This window comes from Puma concolor, chromosome F2 (assembly GCF_028749965.1).
Source record: "Puma concolor isolate L17-30 chromosome F2, mPumCon1.1.hap2, whole genome shotgun sequence".
NCBI classification, from domain to species: domain Eukaryota; kingdom Metazoa; phylum Chordata; class Mammalia; order Carnivora; family Felidae; genus Puma; species Puma concolor.
The window spans coordinates 76,697,042-76,724,801 of NC_141684.1; positions in this window are offsets into that span (position 1 = coordinate 76,697,042).

Here is a 27,760-nt window from a genome sequence, read left to right on the forward strand (position 1 = left end):
GAGATGCAGAAGGGCATTATGTCATAATCAAGGGGTCTATCGGCCAAGAAGACCTAACAATTGTAAACATTTATGTGCCAAATGTGAAGCACCCAAATATATAAATCAATTAATCACAAACATAAAGAAACTCATCAATAGTAATACCATAATAGTAGGAGACTTCAACACCCCACTCACAGCAATGGACAGATCATCTGATCAAAAAATCCAACAAGGAAACAATGGCTTTGAATGACACACTGGATCAGATGGACTTAACAGATATATTCAGAACATTTCATCCTAAAGCAGCAGAATATACATTCTTCTCCAGTGCACATGGAACGTTCTCCAGAATAGACCATATACTGGGACACAAAGAAGCGCTCAACATGTACAAAAAGATCGAGATCATACTGTGCATATTTTCAGACCACAACACTATGAAACTCGAAATCAACCACAAGAAAAAATTTGGAAAGGTAACAAATACTTGGAGACTGAAGAACATCCTACTAAAGAATGAATGGGCTAACCAAGCAGTTAAAGAGGAAATTAAAAAGTATATGGAAGCCAATGAAAATGATAACACCACAACCCAAAACCTCTGGGACACAGCAAAGGCAGTCATAAGAGGAGAGTATATAGCAATCCAGGCCTTCCTAAAGAAGGAAGAAAGATCTCAGATACACAACCTAACCTTACGCCTTAAGGAGCTGGAAAAAGAACAGCAAATAAAACCCAAACCAGCAGAAGACAGGAAATAATAAAGATTAGAGCAGAAATTAATGCTACCAAAACAAACAAAAACAAAAAACAGTAGAACAGATCAATGAAACCAGAAGCTGGTTCTTTGAAAGAATTAACAAAATTGATAAACCACTAGCCAGTTTGATCAAAAAGAAAAAGAAAAGGACCCAAATAAATAAAATCAAGAATGAAAGAGGAGAGATCACAACCAACACACCAGAAATAAAAACAATAATAAGAGAATATTATGAGCAATTATATGCCAATAAAATGGGCAATCTGGAAGAAATGGACAAATTCCTAGAAACATATACACTACCAAAACTGAAACAGGAAGAAGTAGAAAATTTGAACAGACCCATAACCAGTAAGGAAATTAAATTAGTAATCAAAAATCTGCCAAAAAAGAAGAGTCCAGAGCCAGATGGCTTTCCAGGGTAATTCTACCAAACATTTAAGGAAGAGTTAACACCTATTCTCTTGAAAGTGTTCCAAAATATAGAAATGGAAAGAAAACTTCCAAACTCTTTCTAGGAAGCCAGCATTACCTTCATTCCAAAACCAGACAGACCCCACTAAAAAGGAGAACTATAGACCAATTTCCCTGAGGAACATGGATGCAAAAATCCGCAACAAGATATTAGCCAACCGGATCCAACAATACATTAAAAAAGTTATTCATCACAATCAAGCGGGATTTATACCTGGGATGCAGGGCTGGTTCAATATCTGCAAAACAATTAACATGATTTATCACATCAATAAAAGAAAGGACAAGAACCATATGATCCTCTCAATAGATCCAGAGAAAGCATTTGACAAAATACAGCATCCTTTCTTGATAAAAACCATTAAGAAAGTAGAGATAGAAGGAGCATACCTCGAGATCATAAAAGCCATATGTGAACGACCCAACTCTAATATCATCCTCAATGGGGAAAAACAGAGCTTTCCCCCTAAGGTCAGGAACACAACTGGGATGTCCACTCTCTCCACTGTTATTCAACATAGTATTGGAAGTCTTAGCCTCTGCAATTAGACAACACAAAGAAATAAAAGGCATCCAAATCAGCCAGGAGGAGGTCAAACTTTCACTCTTCGCAGATGACATGACACTCTATATGGAAAACCCAAAAGATTCTACCAAAAAACTGCTAGAACTGATTCATGAATTCAGCAAAGTTGCAGGATATAAAATCAATGCACAGAAATCGGTTGCATTCCTATACACCAACAATGAAGCGACAGAGAAATCAAGGAATTGATCCCATTTACAGTGGCACAAAAAACCATAAAATCCCTAGGAATAAATCTAACCAAAGAGGTGAAAAATCTATACACTGAAAACTATAGAAAGCTTATGAAAGAAATTGAAGAAGACACAAAAAAATGGAAAAAGATTTCATGCTCCTGGATAGGAAGAAAAAATATTGTTCCAATGTTGATACTACCCAAAGCAATCTACATATTCAATGCAATCCCTATCAAAGTAACACCAGCCTTCTTCACAGAGCTAGAACAAATAATCCTAAGATGTGTATGGAAACAGAAAAGACCCCGAATAGCCAAAGCAATCTTGAAAAAGAAAACCAAAGCAGGAGGCATCACAATCTCAGACTTCAAGGTATACTACAAAGTTGTAATCATCAAGACAGTATGGTACTGGCACAAGAACAGACACTCAGATCAATGGAAAGAATAGAAAACCCAGAAATGGACCCACAAACGTATGGCCAACTAATCTTTGGCAAAGCAGGAAAGAATATCCAATGGAATAGAGACAGTCTCTTCAGTAAGCGGTGCTGGGAAAACTGGACAGCGACATGCAGAAGAATGAACCTGGACCACTTTCTTACACCATACACAAAAATAAACTCAAGATGGATAAAATACCTCAATGTAAGACAGGAAGCCATCAAAATCCTTGAGGAGAAAGCAGGCAAAAACCTCTTTGATCCTGGCCACAGCAACTTCTTACTCAACAAGTCTCCAGAGGCAAGGGAAAGAAAAGCAAAAATGAACTCCTGGGACCTCATCAAAATAAGAAGCTTCTGCATAGCGAAGAAAACAGTCAGCAAAACTAAAAGGCAACTGACAGAATGGGAGAAGATATTTGCAAATTACATATCAGATAAAGGGTTAGTATCCAAAATCTATAAAGAACTTATCAAACTCAACACCCAAAAAACAAATAATCCAGTGAAGAAATGGGCAAAAGACATGAATAGACACTTCTCCAAAGAAGACATCCAGATTGGCCAACCGACACATGAAAAAATGCTCAACATCGCTCATCATCAGGGAAATACAAATCAAAACCACAATAAGATAACCACCTGACACCCGTCAGAATGGCTAACATTAACAACTCAGGCAACAACACATGTTGGCCAGGATGCGGAGAAAGAGGATCTCTTTTGCATTGTTGGTGGGAATGCAAGCTGGTGCAGCCACTCCGGAAAACAGTATGGAGGTTCCTCAAATAACTAAAAAGAGAACTGCCCTACAACTCAGCAATTACACTACTAGGCATTTATCCACGGGATACAGGTGTGCTGTTTTGAAGGGACACATGCACCCCCATGTTTATAGGAGGACTATCAACAATAGCCAAAGGATGGAAAGAGCCCAAATGTCCCTCGATGGGTGAATGGATAAAGAAGATGTGGTACACACACACACACACACACACACACACACACACACACACACACAATGGAGTATTACTCAGCAATCAAAAAGAATGAAATCTTGCCATTTGCAACTACGTGGATGGAACTAGAGGGTATTATGCTAAGCGAAATTAGTCAGAGAAAGACAAAGATCATATGACTTCACTCATAGGAGGACTTTAAGGGACAAAACAGAGGAACATAAGGGAAGGGAAACAAAAATAATATAAAAACAGGGAGGGGGACAAAACAGAAGAGACTCATAAATATGGAGAATAAATTGAGGGTTACTGGAGGGGTTGTGGCAGGGGGGATGGGCTAAATGGGTAGGGGGCATTAAGGAATCTACTCCTGAAATCATTGTGGCACTATATGCTAACTAATTGGGATGTAAGTTTTTAAAAATTAAAATTAAAATTAAAATTAAAAAATGTCCCAGACCAAATGGCTTTACTGGTAAATTCTATCAACCATTTAAACAAGAATTAACACCAATCCACCGATCCTTCTTAAATTTTTCCAAAAACCAACAAATAAGCAAAACTAAGAGGCAGGAACAGCTTCTAACTCATGCTACAAGACAGTATTACCCTCATACCAAAGCCAAAGATAACACAAGAAGATTATAGATCAATATGCCTTATGAGATTCTAAAATCCTCAAAAAATGCTATAAGCTGAATCCAATATCATAGCAAAATGATTATACAACATGACCAAGTGGGATTTTTCCCCAGAAATTCAAAGATGATTCAACATAAAATCTATGCAATATACCACATAATTAACAGATGAAGAAAAAATTGATCATTTAAACTGATGGAGAAAAAAGCATTTGATAAAATCCAGTACTCTTTCATAAAAAAAAAAAAGCCCTCAGGAAACAAGGAATAGAGGAAATTTCCTCAATATAATAAAGGGAATTTATGAATAACCAACAGCCAAGATAATGCTCGATGGTAAAATTTTGAAAGCTTTCGCACTAAAATCAGGAATAAGGCAAGGACACCTACATTTTTTTTAAATGTTTATTTATTTATTTTGAGAGAGAGACTGAGTGAGAGAGAGCAGGGGAGAGTCAGAGAGAGGAAGAGAGAGAACCTCAGGCAGGCTCTGCACTGTCAGCACAGAGCCCAATGTGGGGCTCCATCCCATGAACCATGAGATCATGACCTGAGCTGAAATCAAGGGTTGGATGCTTAACCAACTGAGCCACTTAGGCACCCCAAGGACAGCTACATTTATCACTTCCATTCACGTTGTACTAGAGGTCATAGCCAGAAAAATCAAGCAAAAAAAAGAAATAAAAGCCATCCAAGTTGGAAAGGAAAAAATTAAAATATTTTTATTCACAGATGATATGAACCTTTATGTAAAAATCCCAAGTGAATTCATGCCAAAACAAAAACAAACAACCAAAAATACTACTCGAGGGGTACCTGGGTGGCTCAGTAGGTTAAGCGTCTGACTTCGGCTCAGGTCATGATCTCACGGTTCGTGAGTTCAAGCCCCATGTCAGGCTCTGTGCTGATAGCTTGGAGCCTGGAGCCTGCTTCAGATTCTGTGTCTCCTTCTCTCTCTGCCCTTCCCCAACTTATGCTCTGTCTCTCTATGTCTCTCAAAAATAAATAAATAAATAAATAAATAAATAAATAAATAAATAAATGTAAAAAAAGAAATAAAAAAAATACTACTCAAACTAATAAATGAATTTGGCAAAGTGGCAGGCTATAAAATCAACACACAAAAATCATTGACATTTCTATATACTGAGCATGAACAATACAAAAACGAAATTAAGAGAATAATTCCATTTATAAGAGCATGAAAAAGAGTAAAATACTTAAGAATAAACTTAACCTGGGTGCCTGGGTGCCTCAGTCGTTAAGCCTCGAACTTCTGCTCAGGTCAAGATCTCGCGGTTTGTGAGTTTGAGCCCCACGTCAGGCTCTGTGCTGACAGCTCAGAGCCTGGAGCCTGCTTCCGATTCTGTGTCTCCTCCTCTCTCTGCCCCTCCCCTGCTCATGCTTTGTCTCTCTCTGTCTCTCAATAATACTAAATACACATTAAAACAATTTTTAAAAAAGAAAGTCCAGAATTAAATATATATTATATTCAAAAGTTATGTATAATTTATAATATGTAAAAATGTACATATATAAAATATAAATATATAACCAGTCGATTGCATTTATATAAATATACAGAATATGTACATCCATAGAAATGGAAGGCTGACTGGCGGTTGCCAGGTGCTGTGGGTAGATGGGAATTGGATATGACTCCTTATGAGACACCGTGAATAAAAATATTTTGGAACTAGACAGAGGCAGTAGTCACACAACACTGTGATGTACTAACTGCCATTAAATTGTACACTTTAAAAATCTTATGTGAATTTCAGCTTGATAAAAACCTACTAGAACAAATAAATAAGTTCATCAAGGTTGCAACATTCAAGATTCAAGATATAAAAAATCGGCTGCATTTATATCCACCTATAATGAACAATCCAAAAATCAAATTAAGAAAACAATTATATTTGCTGCACTATAGAAATTATAAAATACTTACGAGTAAATCTAACAAAAGGAGTATAAAACTGATATGTTGAAAATTACAACATTTTATTGAAAAAATTAAAGTAAATTCTAGGTAAATGGAAGGACAACCATGTTCATGAATCAGAAACTTAATACTGTTACGATGGCAATACTCCCCAAAATGATCTAAAAATTTCACACAATTTCTATCAAAATCCCAGCTGGCTTGTGAAAAGTGGCAAGCTGATCTTAAAATTCCTATACAAATTCAGAGGACCCAGAATAGCCAAATAAATCCTGAAGAACAAAGTTAAAGGACTCATACTTCCTAAATTCAAACCTTACTACAGAGTTGCAGTAATCAGAACAGTGTGAAACCAGAATAAGAATAGACATAAAAATCAGTGGAATGGGAATAAATCTTCACATTTACAATCAATTGATAATTGACAGGGCAAGACAATTCAATGAGAAAAGTCTTTTCAACAAATGGTGCTGGGACCATGGGATATCGATATGCAAAATAATAAGGTTGAAACTCTACCTCACACCATATATAAAAATTAATTGAAATGGATAAAAGACCTAAATGTGAGAGCTAAAACCATAAAAGCTCTAAGAAGAAAACAATGATGTAAATCTCATGCTTTTGAAATGGATAATTGTTTATTGTATACAACACCAAAAGCATAAGATACAAAAGCAGAAATTAATACAGTTGGTATCATCAGAATTAAAAGATTTTATGCTGTAAATAAAACCATTTAGATGTGAAATGGTGACCGATAGAATAGGAGGAAATATTTTCAGTTCATTTATCTGAGAAGGGACTTATCTTCAGAATGTATAGAGGAATCTTACAAGTCAATTTAAAAAAAAGTCCAATTAAAAATAGGCAAAGGAACTGAATAGACATTTCTCCAAAGAAAATATACAAATGGCCAATATGCACATAAAAAGATATCCAACACCATTAGCCACCAGTGTAACTCAAAACTACAGTGAGGTACCCTTCACACTCGTTAGGGTGGGTAAAATAAAAAAAAAAAAGATAATAAGTATTGGTGAAGATGTGGAGAAACTGGAATCCTTGCACACTTGTAGAAAATGTGAATTGATGCAGCCGGGGTGGATGCAGCCAGTGGAAAGCCATTGGTCAGAAGGCTTGATATAGTTACCCTTTAACTTGTTAGCCTAAGCCAAGTCCTAGCTATATCCCCAAGAGAATTGGAAACATATGTCCACACGAAAACTTGTATGTGAATCAATCAGAGCGAGTATCATCCAAGTGATGAGTGGATAAGTGAGATGTTGTATGTCTGTATCACGGAAATGAAGTCCTCGCCCAGTGCTGCAACTGTAGTTCAAGTAATTTCAACACAGGTGAAGCTCGAAAACATTGTGCTGCGGCAAAAAAAAAGCCAGACCGGAAGGCTCGTCATGCGGTTGTGAATGTGAATTACGCGTTAGTGATGTGGGTGAGTTGACTAACTTTTCTAAGAAGCTCCAGTGTCCCAGACTCTGAGTTGTATACAGTGGAATGCAGACATACTATCCACATGCCGTCATAGGAGCCTATGACATCAGTCATGTATGTGATTGGAACAATTTTCAAAGAACACACAGGTTATGTTTTGAATGATTTGTACAACGAAAACCGACATCACAGCGGAGCTACACATTCTCATCTTGGAAACCAAAGATAAATCTTGGATAAATTGGAAACCAGCTAAGACCTCTTCCATAATATTGAAATCCCTGTTAAGTACAGGCAAGAGGGAACTGCGTCAATTTCAGGTGGCTGCGTCACTTGTCCCTTTAAGACATTTAAGTGTCCCCAAGAAAGAGCTTTTCTTGAAGAGAATCAAATTGTTGAAAAATAATATTTTCTTTAGTAGCCCATACCATAAAACTGAAAATTTCCTTCACAATCAACTTTGTGAGCCTCTATCAAAAGGTAGAGATCTCTGCACATGTGCTCTGGTTCCAGCTTTGGACTTTACCAGATTCTAGCCCTTCCCACCGATTCCTGGGTTTGAGACCATAGAAATTGGTGGTAGCTAATATTTGAAGAGTGTTTGCCAGTTGAAACCGCATGCTTATGTCTCTTGGCTCACATGATCGTCCGACATAAGCCTTGTTACAACTCTAATTCACACGCGTGGAAACTGATGCCCTGGCTGGCTAAGTGTCTTGCCCGCAGCTTGTGAGTATGGATCCCAGATCCAGGCTCAGACCCCAAAGTCTGCATTCCCTTCACAGTGGCCACACAGACTGGAATTCTGAACCTCCTGACCAGATGTCCCAGTTTCATTTTCAGTGCCCTCGGTCACACTTCCACTGTCACTACCCATACTCTGTGAGCCCAAGCCCATGTAGACACAGGGTGAACACGCCGTAAGATAAAGATCTAGTACTCATATGAGGGCTGTGGCAAAATGCCCTCTGCTTCAATTACACAAATTTTGTCCTGGAAAAGAACACGGCTGGAAAAGACAATGTAGTCGTTGCTAAATGGCTAAGGTATAAATTGTCTTTATGGGCGTACAAATGGGAAGCCTTGAAGCATTGTTCTGCCTCTGGCAAGAACCCTGTGGCTTTATTATTATTCTGTGCTGGTTCCTTTGCTCTTCATAACATCAGGTTCTCCCAGATGGGCATATTCTATTTTGGAGGCAATGAAATGCTGAAGCCGAAGCAACCCTGAACGCGTCCTCCGTTCTGGAACACCACCGAGGCAACACAAACCATTAGGATCTGCTCCCCAGACAGGCTGCCAGTCAGTACTGGGCCAGGTCACAATGGGCATCCTGACATCCGTGGCTTCATAGTGCCCTGTTTGTGGCCACACTGATATTAACCCTTGGTTACGCTGTTCCTGTCTCATCTTTGCTGTGGCTCTATTTGAGAGGTGAGATAAACACTAGATGAGGAGTCAGGAAATTCCGTGGCAGAACCCCTGCATAGCCTCCTTGCCACGCGGTCCAGACCCCATCGAGATGATCTTACTGTTTTATTTTTTAATGTTTATTTGTTTTTGAGAGAGAGACAAAGTGTGAGTGGGAGAGGGGCAGAGAGAGAGGGAGACACAGAATCTGTCAGCACAGAGCCCAATGCAGGGCTCGCACTCACGAACTATGAATTCATGCCCTGATCCGAAACCAGAAGCCTAACTGACTGAGCCACCCAGGCGCCCCTTTCACTGCTTTTTTTTATTTTCAGAGGAACATCAAGTCAGCAAGTACATATCCAAATATTAAAGGCAACTAAAAATTGTATTTTTATTGGAAATGACAATATTAATGACGGCACCTTGAAGACAGGGCCCCTTGTGAGAAAAATCCCAGAATAAACAAACAAACTTGAGCGAGTCTGAAGGATGATCATGCACCTAAATACTTAATGCATAAATGTGCCTTATTTTATGCCTGGTATTATTAGGCTGATATTGAACATGCTTGACGTTCCATCAGATTGAAGACTGAGTGTCGAAATTCTGGCTCTGAGTATATTCATTGCAAAGGGCTTTCAGGACAATTAGCTGATAGCTCCTATGGGGACAGGCACAGAACCCAGAGCCATTCTCATTAAGCTCTTCCGACCTGAACACACCATGCAGTGAGACCCTCCCCTCTGTGTTTGTCACGAGAAAATCTGACATACTTAACAGATCAGGGGAAGAGCCATGCCAAATTGACACGCCAGCTGTGAAAACCTTCGGGGTTGAATTATTATTATGACTCTGGTAGCGCTCTCTCTCTCTCTCGTTTTTTTTTTTTTTTTTTTTTTTTCCCATGGCTTTGAATCATCACCGGCTTTCGTGGAGGGTCCCGTGCCAGCAGTTAATTACAAAGTTCCAGCCCTGAGTATGTGCCCGCTGTTGAGATACACCAGCCAGTGAGTGCGGTCTTTAAAATCACTTTTAAGTAGGCTACCTGGCCCAACGGGTGCATCTTTCACAGGAGGAGGAAGCTGGAATTGGCAGGTGGGCCTGAAGGTTAATGTTCGCTGTGTGTTTCATCATCCCTACCAGTTTCAACACTTAACAACTGATAAAGAGGTTTTCTTTCCATGCTTACACAGAAAAACAAGGTATTCTTAGACACAGACTGGTAAACCTTCAAGGGGAGTCCCCCCACCCCCGCCCTTGCTCCTTTTCTTTATTACCAGGACAAATGGATCAGAGCCTAACCTACTTATGACCACAGTCCTTGCCCAGCGATTTTGATGTGATCAGAGGATTATCTTCGGGATCCTCACACAAATAGACGTTCATTTCGTTTTTAGCATGTTAACCCACGTGGCAGACATTTTTGCCCAAAGGCATTTCCGGAGTCTCGGTGTATTACCCCCTTGGGATTATACGTCTGGAACATATAGCAGCCAGTTTGGAATTATGGTGATAATCTCTTGCATGCTCACAAAAAAGTAAAAAAAAAAATGCATTGAAGTGGGGGCAGTGCTCAGCTTGATTTTCGCACCAAACGAACTCCGGCTCTCTCGCAGCTAGAAATAATGTTCCAATGAACAGATCATCCAATAAGAATACACAAGTGGTATGTTTTCTCATCGCATCTAAAACCTTCAATGCTGAGACTTAGACAGCTAAAATAATTTGAAAACCGAGCACCAAGTCAAATCATGCTAAGCGCTTTATCGCTGAAAAGGATCAAACTCCTGCCCGCGTGGAACATGATGCTGGGTTCCTGTGTAATTCCTGTCCTCCAAAAATATGGAAGTGGGGGCAAAACACAAACATAAGAAATAAGAGAATGCAAATGATTTACTTGTTTACTTGATGGCAATGGATTTCCCATTCTGGATGTCCCTGATGTGTAGACCCACCATATTTAAGGTCCCTTTATTTCCATTTATTGGCAATGCTGTCTCACATCCCTGCTGCTCTCAGAAGACAGGCTTTCAGGAGCAACACCAGTGCACAAACACTCTGATCACAGCAAACTACAAAGGTCACCTCGGGGCTCCAGCTTTGGCAAGCTCAACGTGAGTTCCCAACTTTCTATTTTTTTTTTAAAGCACACGGCCATCGATAGATACACATTTGCTCCAAGAAGTATAAAGATACATAAAACATCTGTTTTCAAGCGGGTTTAATCATTCTCCGGGAAAATACCCAAAGAGAAAATGATGGTGCTGAGATGCTCTGCCTCTAGTGCTATTCCAGGATGATCTAGTACAATGCTTTCTGATTGAAATGGAATGTGTGCCACATGCACACTTTTATCATTTTCTAGTCCCTTCATTTCAAAGGTAAAAGAACGGAAAAATTAATTGTAACGATACATCTTATTTAACATTACTCTAAAATGTAATCATTCAAGTTGTAGTCACTATAAGCACATTAATGAGTGCTTTTACGTTTTTTTCTTTCCAAGTGTTTGAAAGCCGCGGTGTATTTTACAATTACAGCACAGGTTGACCTTCACCAACTACATTTCAAGTGGTTAATAGTCACATGTGATTATTTCATTGTGCAGTGGAGATCTAGGTTGCAAAACGTATGTTTTGGACCTCGTGTGATACATGCGCTGAATCTCATCACGTGTACTTTATACATTATTCATCGCGCTGTTACATTTTTATTTTTTACTACATTTGTTTAATGTTTTGCTTCCTCGCGGTTTTATTTCCTTGTTTGCAAGGTTATCAAGCAGTGCCTTTATAAGAAGTGACAGGGTCTAATTGAAACAGGCCCTCTTACGTAAAGGGGGTGACTTCAGGACAGCTAAAGATGCTGTTTGCTTGGGGGTGTAATAAACACATCAAAGTATGAATTAAGATTTGTGGGAAAAGCCCAATGTCCATCGACTGATGAATGGATAAAGGAGATGTGGTGTGTATACAAAGGAATACTACTTTGCGATGAGAAAGAATGAAATCTTGCCACTTGCCACAATGTGGATGGAACTGGAGGGTATTATGCTATGCAAAATAAGTCAGTTAGAGAAAGACAAATATCACATGATTTCACTCATATGTGGAATTTTAGAAACACAAAATTAGGGGAAGGGAAGGAAAATAAGGTAAAAATGGAGAGGGAAGCAAACCATGAAAGACTCTTACTTTTTTTAATGTTTATTTATTTTGGAGAGAGAGAGACAGGGTGTGAGTGGGAGAGGGGCAGAGAGAGAGGGAGACATAGAATCTGAAGCAGGCTCCAGGCTCTGAGCTGTCAGCACAGAGCCTGATGTGGGGCTCAAACTCACAAACCGCGAGATCTTGACCTGAGCAGAAGTTCGAGGCTTAACCGACTGAGGCACCCAGGCACCCAGGTTAAGTTTATTCTTAAGTATTTTACTCTTTTTCATGCTCTTATAAATGGAATTATTCTCTTAATTTCCTTTTTGTATTGTTCATGCTCAGTATATAGAAATGTAAATGATTTTTGTGTGTTGATTTTATAGCCTGCCACTTTGCCAAATTCATTTATGAGTTTGAGTAGTATTTTTTTTATTTCTTTTTTTACATTTATCTATTTATTTTTGAGAGACATAGAGAGACAGAGCACAAGTTGGGGAGGGGCAGAGAGAGAAGGAGACACAGAATCTGAAGCAGGCTCCAGGCTCCAAGCTGTCAGCACAGAGCCGGATGCAGGGCTCGAACTCACGAACCGCGAGATCATGACCTGAGCCGAAGTCAGACGCTTAACGGACTGAGCCACCCAGGCGCCCCAGAGACTCTTAAATACAGAGAACAAACTGAGGGTTACTGGAGGGGTGTTAGGTGGGGGGGGATGGGCTAGGTGGGTGATGGGCATTAGGGAAGACACTTGTAGAGACGAACACTGGGTGTCAGATGTAAGACATGAATCACTGGGTTCTATTCCTGAAGCCAAGACTGCACTGTATGTTAACCAACTTGAATTTTGGAAAAAAAAAAAAAAACGAATGAGGTATGAAAACAAATATATGCAGTTCAATCACAAACTTGTGACTAATACAAACCCTGCAGAATAAAACCCTAGGCCCCTACTGTGGTTTTGTGTGCCTTTCAACAATTGAACCCTGCCTTCTGTTCTGGCTTCCTTGCTCTCCAGTGTCCCCAGACCGCCCCATGATCTAGTCATACTGATTTATTTGCAGTAATCATACACAAGCCTATAAGACAGGTGTTTTTACCACTATGTTACAGGTAACGAATATCAAGTTTGATGGGGTTAAATGACTTGCCCGAGCTCACATGTGTGCTAAGAGATAAAGCTGGGAAACAAATCTTCTGACATCTTTGCCGAGCACATCCCCCTCCACAGGAGACAAGAACGTTTAGACTCTGGACTTTTTGGGAAAGGGTGTCCTTAGCTGGTCAAATGACAGCTCGGGTAGCCAGACCAAGCTTGGGAACCGCTAATCATTAGCTCGCTGGTCTCTATGAGACAAGCACAATATTTTATTGCAAGCATTTGACTTGTGTTTTGCGGTAGAATACTGTACACGTTCACCAAATACATAGACGCAAAGAATTACGGTTTTGTTTCCGTTTCAAACCGTACTAAGTGTTTAACTTCTGTTATTTCAAAGGCTGATCAGTCTCAGAGCTTGACAAGGTAATTTGAGGGAACGCTACAATTGATGCCTTTGAAACTACTGTTGTGGCTTTGGGTTTTCCTCCTGTTGTTTCCAAAACCCTGGTATTTTATGTGGGTGAATAAAAAGTTGTTTTCGTTTAGGAAATTGCTGGTGTTAAAGGAACGAGTCTCTTGGTTAGCAAATATTTTAAAGGAAAGATGGTGCAGTGACACATAGAAACCATTTCCTCACTTTCGAGATGACAGTGGCTTTATGATTGTCCAACCCGTTTGCCTTCATGCTTCCTCCTGATTCTTTCGGAGCCTACTTTATGCAACATGTCAGCACTGATAAGGACTGACATCAGTAAATCAAGATGTAAAAAAATCAAAATGTGTGCATCCTATTTTACCAGGGCCTCCTAGTACTTTGTCATTGTCATCATTGAGGACAATAAAGAATCAGGAAGGGGCGCCTGGGTGGCGCAGTCGGTTAAGCGTCCGACTTCAGCCAGGTCACGATCTCGCCGTCCGTGAGTTCGAGCCCCGCGTCGGGCTCTGGGCTGATGGCTCGGAGCCTGGAGCCTGTTTCCGATTCTGTGTCTCCCTCTCTCTCTGCCCCTCCCCCGTTCATGCTCTGTCTCTCTCTGTCCCAAAAATAAATAAACGTTGAAAAAAAAATTTTTTAAAAAAAAGAATCAGGAAGACGACCAAACTGTGATGTATAACCAACTGGTTCATTTTAAATTTTAAGAAATGCCTGAATACAGACCACAAAAGCGTCATCAACTCTCTAGTAACCATGGGCATGAGAAGGCTTGACATTAGAGATGAGATTCACTGGGAATGACAATGTGTGTCTCTGGTGTGGGGCAGGCGAGGCAGGGAGATACAACCGGCTTTGATGATATGAAGGGCAGGCTCGGGCAGATGTGAGACCTTATCTTGACCATATAGAGGGCATCATAAGATTAGAGGCACAGTAATCAAGAAGCAGGAAGAAGTTACCACAAGAAGCAAATGGTATCCCTAATGATGGGCACAGTACAGAGAACATCTCTGAGCAAGAAATGCAGAGTTCCTAGTGGGTTACCAGGAGAGCAGGGAGCCAGTCATTGTCCTAATGCCCTGTGGTGTAGCAGCCTCTGACTAGCATTCCATCAGTTCGTCAGTTTCAGGTGAGGAGGACTTCCTATACCTCCCAGTATCTTCAAAGAGGAAACAAATGAATAAAAGGCAAATTGTTAATTATTAGAACAAGTCTTGTTTGATAAATATGTGCAAATTTATAATTATTGAATATATCCTAAAAATGGGTTTCTAAAATATATCTGGAAATAATTCTGTTTGTAAAAGCAACAACAAACAGAATGTTTAAGAATTAAAATGATGGGGGCACCTGGGTGGCGCAGTTGGTTAAGCGTCCGACTTCAGCCAGGTCACGATCTCGCGGTCCGGGAGTTTGAGCCCCGCGTCAGGCTCTGGGCTGATGGCTCAGAGCCTGGAGCCTGTTTCCAATTCTGTGTCTCCCTCTCTCTCTGCCCCTCCCCCGTTCATGCTCTGTCTCTCTCTGTCCCAAAAATAAATAAACGTTGAAAAAAAAAATTAAAAAAAAAAAAAAGAATTAAAATGATGTGCCGGGGCACCCATGTGGCTCAGTCGGTTAAGCGTCTGACTTCGGCTCAGGTCATGATCTCACCATTTGTGGTTCAAGCCCCAAGTCGGGCTCTGTGCTGACAGCTCAGAGCCAGGAGCCTGCTTCGGATTCTGTGTCTCCCTCTCTCTCTGGCCCTCCCCTGCTCATGCTCTGTCTCACTCTCTCTCTCAAAAATAAATAAACATTAAAAAAAAATTTTTTTAAAGAATTAAAATGATGTGCTGGGACACCTGGGTGGCTAAGTCAGGTCAGCGTCTGACTTTTGGTTTCTGCCTAGGTAATGATCTCGCAGTTCGTGGGTTCGAGCCCCGTATCCAGCTATGCTTTGATAGCACACAGCCTGCTTGGGATTCTGTCTCCCTCACTCTCTGCCCCTCCCCTGTTTTCTCTCTCTCTCTCTTTCTCTCTCTCTCTGTCAAAAATAAATAAATAAACATTAAAAAAAATGATGTGGAAACTCAAAACAGAAAATATCAAAGAAGAAATATTTGACAAAATAGATGAACATACCATTTCTCCACTATATAAGTCAGCATTCTAAAATTACTGGTAATCTAAATTAATATAAAAGCTTAATGAAATTGCAACCAAAATCCAACCATGATTTTTTTTTAAGACTCGGACAGTAGCAAGTGTCTGACCCAAGCATGGCCAGTCATGGGCTGAATGAACTATTCTAATGATTTTATTGAAGATTTGAATGAACAGATGCACATAGTAAGCCAGACGGTGGTGCAGGCAAGTCCAGTTGGAGAAGAAAGTTATTACTTTCTGCAACAAATCTCCTCTGCTGGGAGCAGAGTACCAATGGAATAGAGCCTCAGAGAAGATCCTGACATTCTTATTCCTGTTCCTATTTTTTGAGATTCTTTATGAAATTGCTTCTTGTTTTCTTTTGATAGAAGTCCTCTTACTTGAGCTACTTTGAGTTTTCATCATTTGATCAAACTAATCCCTTAGCTAGGTGATTGTTTCTGGGTAACAACATTGTACTTTTTTGTTCATTATGCTTTTACAATTTTTCTATTTGTCCAGTATTACCTTTATAATCAGGATTTAAAAAGAGGTCTCCAGTGGACCTAGAGGGAACTATGCTAAGTGAAATGAGTCAGACGGAGAAAGACAAATACCATACGATTTCTCTCGGGTGTAGAATCTCAAAACAGAACAACCGAGCAAACACAAAAGCAGAAACAGACCCACAAATGCAAAGAGCAAACTGGTGGCTGCCAGACAGGAGGAGTGTGCAGGGATGGGGAAATGGGTGAAAGGGGGGTGGGAGGTACAGGCTTCCAGTTACGGAATGAATAAGCGCCAGAGGGAAGTCACAGCATGGGGAGTACAACCAATGGGATGATAATAGTGTCACCTGGTGACAGATGGCAGCTGCACTGGTGATGAGCCTAGCATAATGGATAGAGTTGTTGAATCATGATGTCGTCCACCTGCAACCAATGTGACATTGGTACTTCAGTTAAACTAAAAAGGGCTGTTGAGGGGCGCCTGGGTGGCGCAGTCGGTTAAGCGTCCGACTTCAGCCAGGTCATGATCTCGCGGTCCGTGAGTTCGAGCCCCGCATCAGGCTCTGGGCTGATGGCTCAGAGCCTGGAGCCTGTTTCTGATTCTGTGTCTCCCTCTCTCTCTGCTCCTCCCCCGTTCATGCTCTGTCTCTCTCTGTCCCAAAAATAAATAAACGTTGAAAAAAAAAATTTAAAAAAAAGGGCTGTTGAGAGTCATAGTCCTGGAGGAATTGGCTACTGGACGTTCAGGCAGGGCTCTGAAGACAGTTGGCCCCGCCCTATTCTGGGAGCCACCTTTACACGATAGCCATCACCGATTTGTAAATGTGTACTGCGGTTTTGACAAGTGGAAGTGAAATACTTGAGGAGAGGACACCTTCTTTTAGCAATCACAGTGACGCTGGGTGGACTAGCGACATCTTTGTTAAGCAATTTAGCAAAGAGGGAGTTGGCACAGGGTTCGAGGTGTGGTTTCGGTGCATAAAATTAAGTCAGTCTCGTGAGAAATAAGGTAAAAGCAGAAGAGAGAAAGAAGCCACTGAGGTCAGAGATGGATCATGACTTGTTATATGTCTACAGGAAGTTGGAGCTTGAACTTGGGTGATTTAAGAATATACCAGGAGTATAGGGGCACCCGGGTGACTCAGTCAGTTGAGCGCCAGACTCTTGATTTCGACTCAGGTCATGATCTCAAGGGTCATGGGTTCGAGCCCCACATCAGGCTCCATGGTGGCAGTGCGGAACCGACTTGGGATTCTCTCTCTCCCTCTCTCTCTGGCCCTCCCCTGTTCGTGCTCTCTCTCTCTCAAAATAAAAAACTTCTTTTTTTTTTTTTAAAGAATAATACCAGGAATACACAAAAGAGCAGCCTGGGAGCAGGGAGAAGGAATATGGAAGTGATATCATTATATGTGGGTAAAAAAATGCACACGTTAACTTACATTGATGTTCGGTAGTTTTTGATTTGTCAACTTTACCTAATATCAAATATTAGCAGATAATTGCCTCTGTTATGTTCCATGGACAGCTGTAGTGATCACAGTTATCAATGAGACAGCCCTTGAATTTTGGTCCTGTCCCCACATTTAATGGGTTGGACAAGAAGAATTCCTGAGAAATGATGATGCAGAAAGCCATTAGAGTTAGGGCATTATATTTAGTATCATTTCATTCTGGAAAAAGCAGCAATAAATTCAAAGAACTACAAGCTCACTATCTACAAAGGACTGAATGCACCTATTTCAATTAACCAGACAACTGATTAAGTAAATGTAATGATAGCACGTTTTGACATGACCGATTTTAGCAAAAACTGTACAAACCCATAATATAACTGAATATATACAGGCACATGAGACAAGTCAGACACACCCAGAAATACTAAAAGAGGAACGAGTTCTGAATTCTTTACCTCATTCTGTCCTTCAGGAGGCCCCCCAAATTTTGCTTAGAATGAGTAAGGAAGTTTCTGCTTTGAGTGTAGATCTTTTGTCTTTAAATGATATATCATCTGAAATAATAATGTCAGTCCTGAATAACATATAATTTGGGGGTATCTATAAAAAAAGTTATGCAACCTCTTCAAGCATATTTTACCACGGTGGTTAATTTTTTAAAGAGGAAAAATTTTAAATCTATGAAACGATGTCACCCAAAGCATTGTTTAAAAAAGTATTCTACACACACACACACACACACACACACACACACACACTGAAACACTGGGGAGGGGGTAAAGCTGTTCTCAGTCCAGTGGTTCCCTTGTTCAGCTGCTTACCAAGGACAGTTCATCTTGACTATTATGGAGCAGTGGTATCTCTTTGTTGAACCATCCAAGGAGCTTCACCTCCTTTCCAGTTGATCTGTCACTAACCTCACCACGAAGTCTTGCTGGCAGGGAAAGGCCAAGGCTTTGTTACCCCTCCTTCTCCCTGGATAACCTCCAGGTCACAGATGACATTCAGCACGCTCTTGCGTAACAGGCACCTGTCTTCACCTGCCCAGGTCAACCGCACACGGAGTGAAGGGGTTCAACTGATCAGGAGCAAATCACAAGAGCAACACAAGGATACCCAAGTGTCTTTGGTAGAAGAGCAGAATTCTGATATGCAAATGTGACGGCTTGTGGGTGTGGTTGTTCTTGTAGCACGATCTTTGTAGAAAGGTCAATAGAGAAACAGCAAGGCGGTGAACAGCAGCACGTCTTCATTTCTACCTGCAGGGATCCCTTTAAGTGAGGATTTCGATCCCAGCCCTGGGGATGAGTGCCTTCATTGGGTCTCACGTTTCAACAGTAGTGGTTTACAGTTAGTGTGCTGGAGCATACTGAGGGGCCCTAAAACCCTCACAGAGGGGCCTTCAAGTTTCTACCGGTGGGTACAAGTTGTTTTTCTAAAAATGATGACACACTTCGAATGACTTTTGTCAGGCAGAGACGGAAGCTGAGGGATCATGGGATACAACCCAAAGCAGACTAAAACTGGCTGCAAATTGCAGGATGCATGAGAACAGCCTCTGACCGTATCTAAAACGGGGCCAAGTCAGGACTGTCAGCAGGTTCTATCAACACCGAGCCATGTGGGGTTTGGAGCACAGAGTGAAGAGTGTAATAACTGTACAAATAATTATTTTCCACTTTCTTGAATTTCTTTTTTAAAACTAGTGCTTGCTTTTCACATCCTTCAGTATTAAGGCCAGAAATCCCCATATTGGAAGGTGTGTGGCAAACACAGGGAGGTGAGGAACCAGTTTGCTTATTGGATTGGGGCCCACCCTAAATGGCTTCATTTTAACTTAATTGCCTCATTAAGGGCCCCATCTCCCAAAACAGTCACATTCTGAGGTGCCAGGGGGTTAGGGCTTCAACATAACGAACTTGGGGGAGACACAATTCAGCTCATTGCTATCATCTGGGCTGCAGATTTTTTGAACACCTTGGTCCTTTCTGCTGTCTGTCTCTTCATCCCCACTTTGTGGTCCAGACTGATTAATTTGAATATCCCCATGGGTGCACCACCAACATTCTAACTTCACAAATCTTCATAGATCACAGTTAGTAATAGCTCCCAGGCACACTTCAAGAACCCCACTCCAAAACTGCTGCACGTCAAAGGTGAACTTGCGTATCCCCCCCGTCAGGCATCCCAGTGGGAGGATGGCCAGAACTACTGAGGCCAGAACTTTTAGAAAGGACGGAATTATCTGCGTTTAAGAAAATGCTCATAAAAGCGATCTGGGAGTGGCAGACGAGTCCCCAGAACGTGGTTTGACGGGAGAAAAGGAAACTCAACTAGTTAAACCTTCAGTAAAATGGAGTAAACAGGAATCCGAGACGAAAGGTCAAGGGAGACTAGACAGACAGGGAGAGCACTGCGTTCCCAGCGGGAGGCTGGAGCTGGAGTCGGTGGAGAGAGATTTTTCAGAACAGGTTCGGCCAAACACTCCATTTTAAGTGACTTGTGTTCTGTGACGTGAACTCCTTCCATATCTGCCGAGCTTCTGTACAGTCTGCTTAGGTGACGCCTCTTTCCTGGGGCTTCTACATGTAGACGCCATGGGAAGTTAGTAAATCCACACCTGCTCTAGCAGGGAAGGATAAAGGGCGGCATACACAGAGTGAAGGGCCCCCCATTAAATGCGTGGCCCTCTGAGAAGCCCGCAGCCTGAAAGGACAGTCCCTGCTTTTAGCACTGTATCTGCAGAGGCAATGGGAGGAATGAGGCTTTCATGGCACCAGAAAGGGGATTCCAGCCAATGTCATCTGAATTCGGAAGGACAGTGTTACCCAGAGCACTCTGATCAACTTTGTCTGTCTCTCCAGCTTTCACTGTTTTCCCTGCTCGAAAGCATTCTCATTTTACCAGAACCCCACTTCCTGGTCTTATTGCCTTCTCTTTCCAACCTGAGCTTCATTAACTACTACCACATAAAATATTTCTCACTACTTTCTCTCTGCCTTCTAGTTGTGGGTTTTAAACGTGTTTAATATTCCCCCTTAAAAAAATTATTTCTAGGGGCGCCTGGGTGGCGCAGTCGGTTGAGCGTCCGACTTCAGCCAGGTCACGATCTCGCGGTCCGTGAGTTCGAGCCCCGCGTCAGGCTCTGGGCTGATGGCTCAGAGCCTGGAGCCTGTTTCCGATTCTGTGTCTCCCTCTCTCTCTGCCCCTCCCCCGTTCATGCTCTGTCTCTCTCTGTCCCAAAAATAAATAAACGTTGAAAAAAAAATTAAAAAAAAAAATTATTTCTAGCACCCCTAGATCCTGCCGGTTACTACCCCATGTCTCGACTCCCTTTATTTTCATTATTTGGTAAAGTTTCTTTCTTTTGAGAGAGACAAAGACAGTGTGAGTGGGGGAGGGGTAGAGGAAGAGGGAGAGAGAGAATCCCAAGCAGGCCACATGCTGCCAGTGCAGAGCTCAATGCAGAGCTTGAACCCAAGGAACCGAGAGATCAGGACCTGAGCCAAAACCAAGAGTCGGATACTTAACCGGCTGAGCCACCCAGCACCCCCGCCCCCACTCGGCTCCCTTAAAAATCAAAAATCCTCAAAGAATTTTTCTTACCAGATGTGGTACCTCTCTACTTCCTGTTCATTTCTTACTTCACCCTGACTTAGACTTTTTGTACCACCACTATATTGTAATTCCTTGTCAAGATCAACAATGATCTCCATCTTGCCAAATTGTATGGCCAGTTGCCAGACTCCAGTTTTCATGACTGTTTGGCACAGTTCATCATTCCCTCTAACTAAAGACAACTTTCACTTGGATTTCAGGATACCGTGCTATTTCCTCCTGAATTCATTGTTCATCGCTTCTCTTCTTAATCGGCACCTCTCCATCTTCCTAAAGTCTAAATATTGGCATGGCTCGCATCTCAGACCTTAGCTATTTCCTGTTTTTATTTGTACAAATTCCCTCGGTTTCTTCAGCTAGTATATGGTTTTAAAATTTATCTAGACACTAAGATACTTCAAATTTACACTTTTATCCTGATTTTCTCCTGAGTATCAAAGGTGAATGTTATCTTCAACCGCCTTTCCAACATTCTCTACTTGAAAAATGGCATCCCAAATGTAACTGAGTTCTTAATTTCCTTCCACCCACAAACCCCCTTCCCATCTTCCCTGTTTCAATTAAGGGCGATGCTGTGGGCCTAGCTGTTGAGGTCATATCCTAGCCATCAAATTCTTTGCATCCAAGCCCACATCCGTTCTGAAAGCAGAGCCTACTGGCTTATCAACCCTGCTTTTAAAGTATTTCCTCCTATCCAAGCACTCTCCCAGTCTCCATACTACTATAAACAGGCACCAGCTCACAGCAAGAGTATTACAGTAGCACATTTATGGCTCCCCTTTTGCCCCTTCCAGTGGATTCTTTAGGCAGCAGCCAGGGTAGTCTTTTTACATATAAATTAGATCATACCACTCTCTAGTTCACTAACTACCTACTGACTTCCTGTCACACTCCAAATTCCATTTACGTTTCCAAATCTCTGCACAATCTAAAGCCTCTCCTTCTCCAAACTTACCTCTTACATCATTCCATTTTCTTTTCCACCATCTAGCAATACCTCAAGTGTACTTTCCTCTGCCTGGATACTCTTCCCCAGGTCTTCTCTGGAATCTCCTTTCATTTTATTAATGTCCATATTCAAACAAAACCCCTTAGCAAGGTCTTGTCTGATCAACCTGTCTGTGATAGGCCTCCTGATAAGTCCTCATGTAACTGTTTCTTTTCCTCCATGTGCTACTTGACATTATTTCATACCCTTATTTGTTTATTTTGTGTCTCACCTGCTAAAACGTAAACTCCATCCATACAACTCAAGGCCAAAAAATATATGTGTACAAACAATCCAACTGAAAGTGGGCAAAAGACGTGAACAGACATTTGTCCAAAGAAGACATCCAAATGGACAAGAGACACATGAAAAGATGCTCAACGTCACTCATCGTCAGGGAAGTACAGATCAAAACCACAATGAGATATCACTTCACACCTGTCAGAGTGGCTAAAATCAACAACACAGAAAACAACAGGTGTTGGCGAGGATGTGGAGAAAAAGGAATCCTTGTGCACTGTTGGTCGGAACGCAAACTGGTGCAGCCACTGTAGAAGAGAGTATGGAGGTTCCTCAAAAAATTAAAATAGAATTGGTGCTTGATCCAGTAATTCCCCTACTGGGCATTTACCCAAAGAATATAAAAACACTATTTTGAAAAGATATATTCATGCCTATGTTCATTGCAGCATTATTTACAATAGCTGAGTTATGGAAGCAGCCCAAGTGTCCATCCATTGATGAATGGATAAAGAAGATATGATGAATACATATATATGAATATATATATGAATATATATATTGATGAATATATATGAATATAATATAATATAATATATATATATATGAATATGTATATAGTATGGGTGAATATATATATACATATATATATGGATGAATATTATTCATCCATGAAAAATAATAAAATCTTGCCATGGATGGAACTAGAGTGTATTATGCTGAGTGAAATAAATCGGCCAGAGAAAGACAAATACCATATGATTTTGCTCGGATGTGGAATTTAAGAAAAAAGAAATGAACAAAGAAAAAAAGGAGATAAGCCAAAAAGAAAAAAAAATACTGTTAACTATAGAAAATAAATTGGTGCTTACCAATGGGGAGCTGGGTGGGGGGATGGGTGAAATAAGTGAAGGGGATTAAAAAAACTGAGTAATATATAGAATTATTAACTCACTGTATTGTACACTTGAAACTAATATAACACTGTATGTTAATAATACTGGAATTGAAAATTTTTTAAATAATATAAATAAATAGTTATAAAATAATAACTTAAAAAAATAAAATGTGAACTCCATGGGAACACTGTTTCCTCACCTCAAAAAAGTCCTCAACAATGCATTCTTCTAGGGGTGCCTGGGTGGCTCAGTTGGTTAGGTGTCCAAGTCTTGATCTCAGGTCAGGTCTTTATCTCAGGGCAATGTGTTCAAGCTCTGCATTGGACTCCATGCTGAGTGCAAAGCCTACTTTAAAAAAAAATGCATTCTTAGGGGCGCCTGGGTGGCGCAGTCGGTTAAGCGTCCGACTTCAGCCAGGTCACGATCTCGCGGTCCGTGAGTTCGAGCCCCGCGTCAGGCTCTGGGCTGATGGCTCAGAGCCTGGAGCCTGTTTCCGATTCTGTGTCTCCCTCTCTCTCTGCCCCTTCCCCGTTCATGCTCTGTCTCTCTCTGTCCCAAAAATAAATAAACGTTGGAAAAAAAAAATTTAAAAAAAAATGCATTCTTCTAGCGCTCCACATTGACTAAACCCAATTGAAGAAGGCAAGAAAGTTCATTGATGTGGTCTGTATAGGCCAAATTTATAGGTAAAGAATAATATGGAGAGGTGGAAGGTGGATCTCAAGGTACAAATGGAGGGTATCTAGTATAGTCAACCCTATGTCCCCTATGTGGTGGTCCTTTAGCCACCACAGTTATCTTTCTGTCCAGTGAAAAGTTTGGGGTTGACTCTACACATGGGATGCACCTCAGGGACAGAGCTACACTGTCATCACAGAATGATATCAATTTGATCATATTTCTCCCTAAAACTTAAAACATTAGCCATCACTAATGTACTTCATGGAAGTGAGTGGGATATGGAGAGGACAGAAGACACAGGTAACATAAACGTGGCCATTGTGCCCATTTCTATAGCTGCCCTTGAAGCCTCTGAAGGTAATCAGTGGTGGATGGAACAGGTCAGATATAGTCACCCTGCCAGAAGAGGGCTCTATAGGGGATGATCATTCACTGAGCCTCAGTGTCGGTCTTTCCTGTTTACAAATTGTGTGTTCAACAGTCACAACAACCAGATAAGTTTTGGTGAGACCACATCCATTTTCTTGAGCCTATCCATGTCCTCCACCCCTGCCATCATGCCCACTCTGCACACTGACTAGAGAGTTTATCAAAGAGGCTATGGTGTGCACTCACCTGCCATATGAATATTTCCACATCCCAGGACAACTCCCTAAGTTTCATCTGTGTACCCCTCCTTCACACCACCTTTTCAACAACCATCCAGTCCTGTTTTTTCTTCAGTCCATGTCCGGCCTGCCAGCCCATTAACCAATGCTCATGAATCAGTGTAGATTTGTACTTAAGGCCATCTCTCATTTCACACAATGCTTTTAATCAGCAATAATGGCGTCTCGGATAAACCTGACTGGCTGTGCAAAGCTTCACGCAACATTTTCAATTTGAGGTTGGAGCCGCTGAGATTTCTCTCCGTGGCTGCCTTCAGGGCCACCCCAGAGTGGAGCAGAAGAGCAGCAGACACAGAAGGAGATGAGGCCTGTGCTTTTTCCTCTTCGGTTAATTGGTCATTGGGAAATCCCATGAGGCCAGGGAATTGGGCTGAGAGGGAAAATGGCAGATGATTAGGAACAACTATCCTGGGAGTCTGAGTTCTTGCCGGCACTATTTACTTGTGTTGTTTTATAATGGAATGTTTGGAGTGTCAATTTTTCTGAATAAATAGGCTATATAACACCCATTTCACGACAGTTAGTTCTTTCATACATCATGATTAAGCATGCATTATCTACCAGGGACAGTAGTTATCTATGAGATTCTTTTCAGAAGGAGAATAATTCTCGGAATAATTCTCAGTACAAAAGAGAGTGACTTTACTCCAAAGCCCAAGGGACTTGCACTGATTCCCCTTCTGGGTCTTGCAACAGACTCTCTCATCTCATGGGGCTTTTGGGGACGTAGGGCCCACAGGGCAGGGCGGTGGGACCTGCTGCTGAGCCTTTAAAATTTTCATTTTTGCTTGGTTGGTTGGTTTTCCCACAGGCTTCACTCAAGATTATCAGTCTTATTGGTTACAGAGATAAGTAGGTCAAAGTAGTGTGCCCAAATATGGATGTGTTGCCTCTAAAAGCCAAAAAGGGCCACCAAAAGTTGTATTTCTTTATATATTGTATGCAATGCAAGACGTACCACTGTACTCTCACTGTAGGAGAGATCTCACAAAGACCCCTGAACCCCAGAATCTTCACTGCAATGGCAGGTCCCTAAATCACTTACCCCTTGACACACATAAAACTGGCAAGGGCATCACAGAGATGTCCTACTTCTTTCTTACTGGGTCTGGTTATTTTCATTTCATCAATTTAATGGGTATTTCTGATGTTCTGTTGGTTATCAATACAATCCAGTTCCCTCCAGACCAACGTTGTCCAATAGAAACACAAAATACACAGCAAGGGCTAGCTACACTTGACACTTAATATTTTCTAGTAACCCCCCCCTTAAAGAGTAAACATACACAGATGAAATGTGTTTAATATTTTATTTAGCCCAGTGCATCAACATGTTATTCCAAAATGTGACCAATATAAAAATCAATAACGTTGAAATGTTTTTTTCATACTCAGTCCTGGAAATCTGGTATGTATTTTACTCTCACAGCACATCTGTAATTGTACCAGCTACATTATTAGTGGTCAACCATGTGGCTAATGGCTACCAAATCGGCCAGCACAGCCTTAGGCAATATGATGACAAGGGGCAGAGTTGTTGATGAAGGTCTTCCTTCTATCTTTGCCACATTCTGAGTATCTACTGATATCAGTGGGGAAAATGCAGTGTTTGATAGTAAATAGGTATCAGGGGCTGTGTTTATTTCTGCAATAAAGACATAACATCTGGAATCACAGATGCGGTTGCATCATCACCCGATAAGGTTTGCAGCACTACAGAATCTTTCCCCATGATCCATCTGCTTTTGTATTGTCTAAAAAGGTAAATTAAATGGAAATATGGTAGGAATAACTACTCCTGCACCTCTCAATTTGTTGATGGTAGGAAAAATTATGTGGTTTCCTTAGGAATGTGGTGTTGCCTTTGGTTTACTATCTTGTAAGCTATCTTGATACTAATCATGTCTCTTCTCATTATATATTTCGGGATTGGGGAAGTAACCACAAGATGGGTCTACACTCCTAATGGACTCTCTCTGGGATGAACTCAAGCCAACACTCCATCCATCACGTGACTTCCATAAGCTCCCACTTTGACCAGCGTACTACAGGGGTATTTCCAGTTTCTGGGTATTAGCAACAATTTAAACCCATTACTAATAATCCTTAGAAAATCTATGTTTTCCTTTTTTCCTAGGGCAGTCACCCTGATAAATGGCCAAGGTCCCTCTAGAGAAGGTTTGTGAGAAGAATCACCATATACAGAGTCCTGTCTCAGTCGGGTCTCCAATCTAAAAACTGACTTAGGTCTGAGAACTAAATAAATAGTCATGAATCTCCACAACCGATTCATTGTGAGCCACAGAGAGGGAGCCACATTGGAGGGGGTAACACAGACCCTGGGTTCCCTGTCTTTCCTCCCCCCAATCTCTTCTCAATGTTTCCTATCTGTGGAGGCCAACGGGAACCCAGAGTGCAGGTAAGCACACTGAAGCAGCCCGTACAGGTCAACCTTCCAGAACACACAGCAGGGCAGAGAAGGGTGGACAGCACACCTGAAGAGGAAGACAGAGGATTTCTAGAACAGGCCCCAACACACACAGACACATACGTGCACTGGTGTATCTTCTTTTTAACACAAATTAATTTCATATTGCTGCTTTTATACAGGGTGCATCTCAGAGACCATTCTGTATCGATGCACAGGAAAGTTTCATCCTTTTAACTACTGCACATTAGTATCCATATTATGGATACATTACAATTTACTTTACTGGCCCCCTATATGAATAAAATTGGTCCCAAGCTTTGGCCATTGCAAATAGTGCTCCCATGAATATCTGTATAAACATGTCATTTTACACATGTGAAGGTATGTGTGTAAAGTAAATATCCAGGGCATTTTAATTTATAATTTTGATAAAAACTCACAAAGTGCATTTCACACTTAATTCTCTCATTCTTTAGAGCAGAGCTTCTCCATGAGTATGGCACAGCATGTTGTATGGTGGCTTCTAGGTGTATCACCAACCACAGGGCAGAAGCAGGGGATCACCTATACACTGCATTTGGAATGTAAATATTATTTTCTATGTGGCTTGTGGTGTGAAAAGACACCGTGT